We start from the raw sequence: 3,342 nt of genomic DNA, 5'->3' as shown, positions 1-3,342 counted from the left end.
CATGGATGAACCCTGAGGACATCATACTAAGTGAAACAAGCTAGTTACAAAAATGACTTCCCAAACGTGAGGTATGAAAAGTAAACTCATAGAAACAGAAAGTAGAATGGTGGTTGCCAGGGGCTGGAGAAGAGGGGGGAGTGGGGAGTTAGTGTTTAATGGGTGTAGAGTTTCTGTTTTGTAAGATGAAAAAGTTCTGAAGACTGATTGCACAATAATGTGAATATACTTAACACTGTACACTTAAAAATTATTAAAATGGTAAATTTTGTTTATGTATTTTATCATAATTGCAAATTAAAAATTGTAATGTATAATTAAAACATTTATTTCCTTTAATCTTTTTTAACAACTCAATAAGAGTGCTTTATATTGTGCTCATTTTATAGAGAAAATAGTCTTAGAGAGGCCAAGTCACTTGCCTAAGGTAACAGTTATTCTCGTGAGTGGAGATGGAATTTGAACCCATTTTTCTGAGCCTAAAGTTCATGCTCTAAACTGTCACCCAACTTAGCTAGCCAGGTCTTCCAACAAATGGACCAAACTACTGCTTGCTGGGCTTGGTCACTATGGCTAGAGAAATCACAGAGCACCCAGTTGAGAGTAGAGTGTGGGTAGCTGTGGATATCAAGGTTGCTTGCTGATGAAAGGCCGCCTCTCATTAAATATGCAAGTTTCTTTCCACTCTCCTGCAAAAAAGGACTGTATCTAAGTGTGGAATCAAGATAGCAGTCTGGTTTCTATTCTATAAACATTTTACGTCTTTCTTTCTCTACCAAAGATAACAACTTAAACCCAAGTGGAGATAAAGCCTAGAAGATTTTAGCAGAGTAACTGCTTTGAAAGACTATTGGCAGGGTAGAATGGTAAATAATGCATGAGTTCCTAAGATAACGTCCTTGGTTACATTCTGGAGTTCTAGTTAAATCATAGATTGCTTTTAGCCTAAATAAGGTAACTGGTAGATGTGAGCCAGAGAGTACTTTTTCCAGGGAAAAGAGGAAAAAGGGTGACAGATTCCCTGGCAGGAGGATCCTGAGGTCTGGGTGTTGTGGGGGGAGGCTGTGACCTGAGAAACTTCAGAGTAAAGCTAGTGTAACATTAAAGAAAACACTCCATGCTGATCCTGTTGAGCAGACCAAGGCCAATACCATTGTGGGGACTATTGCACTAGGCCAAAGTAGAAATCTAGGCAGTAGTGGCAAAAACGGGCTTGGAGGGAGGCTGAAGTGCTACTCGCTTAAGTGGGTACAAACAGGGACAGAACTTTGGTCAAGTGAAGGAATGTAGTCCTGACATAAGCTCAAAAACTCCCAGGTAACATTGATACAAGATGGGGCAAATTTCCCCAAGTGGGGACTCAAGCCATAGACCTGCTGAAATAGAGGGTCCTTGACTGCATTCAGGAAGAATTGAAATGTGAATCAGAGTTAAAGACAAAAGAAAAGTTTATTAGAGAAGGAATAATGCTCCACAGACCGAGATGTGGTCTCCTCTCAAAGCCAGAGAATGAGATCCTGAGTGTTTGAGGAATTCAGTTTATATGTGATTCTTAGTTTCTATGAATCACAGCTTAAAGTTTCTGTTTTCCTTTCACAGTGTGGGTATGCAGCTTTAAAGGTGTGGGTATGCAGCGTTAAAGACATGTTAGCAATCTCAGCCTTTGTTCTGTAGGTTCCCTGCGGTCTGGTAGTAGAGAATGAATGATTGGGTTTATTTTGTGGAGGGTATAGCTTTAAAGACTTTGCTTTCCTGTTTTCCTTTCATGGTAAGGGTATGCAGTATTAAAGGCATGGGTAAATAGTTTGTTAGTAATCTCACCAGGAATGTCTCTTTGTACTGTAGTTTCCCTGTGGTCTGGCAACACACTGCAGGCTCTGAATACAACTTGGTTTAATATTTAGTCAGATAGTGGAGCCCTCATGCCTCTTCCCTATATCAACATGGAGGGAGTAGACATAGCTTGCAGTTGAACAAACAAATTAGAGCTTCACTCTCAAGAGACCTAAACATCTCTAGATATTCTTTATGACCACGAACTTGAGAATAAAAAAGGACTGGAAAAGGATTCTGGGTATTTTTTAAATTAAGTTTATGGGGGTAACATTGGTTAATACAAATATATAATTTTCATGTGTACATTATCATTTGACATCTGTATATTCTATTGTGTGTTTACCACCCAAAGTCCAGTTTCCTTCAGCTACCATATATTAGATCCCCTTTACCTTGTCTACATCCTCCCTCCTCCACTACCCCATACCCTCTGGTAACAACTAGTCTACAGTCCATGTCCATGAGTCTCTCTTTGTTTCTCCTGTTCAATTGTTGCTTTTAGCTTTATAGCCCACATATAAGTGATATAATGCTATTTTCAACTTTTTCTGTCTGGCTTATTTAGCTTAGCATGATTATCTCGAGGTCCATCCAGGTTGTCGCAAATGGCAGTATTTCATCTCTTCTAATGTTTGAGTAATATTCCATTGTATATATGTACCACAGTTTCTTTAGCCAATCATCTATTGTAAGACACTTTGGCCACCGTGAATAATGCTACTATGAACATTGGTGTGCAGATATCTTTTTGAATATGGGTTTTAAAGACTTTGGGGTAAATATCCAGTAGAAGCATTACTGGAGCATCTGTTAGATCAATACGTAGTTTTTTGAGGAATCTCCTGTTTTCCATAGTGGCTGTCCAAATTTGCAATCCCATCAGCAGTGTATGAGGGTTCCCTTTTCTCCACATCCTCTCTACCATTTCTTATTACTTGTCCTGTTTATTATAGCTATTCTAACAGATATGAGATGGTATCTTATTGTGGTTTTGATTTGTATTTTTCTAATAGCTCACGATGTTGAGCATCTTTTCATATATTTGTTGGCCATTTGGATGTCCTCTAGGGACAAGTGTCTGCCCATTTTTAAATTGGATCATATGATTTTTTGTTGTTATTGGGTTGTATGAGTTCTTTGTATATTTTAGATATTAGGCCCTTATCAGAGGCATTGCTTGCAAATATATTTTCCTATTTGGATGGTTTTCTCTTTATCTTGTTGATTTCTTTTGCTGAGCAGAAGCTTTTTAGTTTGATGTAGTCCCATTCATTTATTTTTGCTTTTACTTCCCTTGCTTTTAAGATTAAATTTATAAAATTTCTCTAAATCTAAAGTCCATGAGTTTTTAAACTTTGTTTTCACAATTTTAACTATGGCCACTTGGTTTGGTTTTATAGAGACAGAATAAAAAAATCAGTCATGGTAGCTGATATTTAATTTATAATTCTAGTAATATTTGTAGCCAAAGACCTGAGACTGTTACTAAACCTTAGCTTCTCAAGC

General features: G+C 37.7%; 1 long non-coding RNA gene across 1 annotated transcript in view; it reads left to right on the top strand.

The window, feature by feature from the left end:
• Positions 1-3,342, top strand: part of LOC112484905 — a 38,623-nt gene continuing 35,281 nt past the window's right edge. The window contains exon 1 of the long non-coding RNA XR_003048277.1: positions 1-71. This is a non-coding gene — a long non-coding RNA (uncharacterized LOC112484905). The remainder of the gene's footprint in view (positions 72-3,342) is intronic.

This window comes from Pteropus alecto, unplaced genomic scaffold (genome assembly GCF_000325575.1).
Source record: "Pteropus alecto unplaced genomic scaffold, ASM32557v1 scaffold28, whole genome shotgun sequence".
Classification (NCBI taxonomy): Eukaryota; Metazoa; Chordata; class Mammalia; order Chiroptera; family Pteropodidae; genus Pteropus; species Pteropus alecto.
The sequence above is the reverse complement of the archived record's forward strand: the minus strand, read 5'-3'. Positions and strand labels throughout refer to the sequence as shown.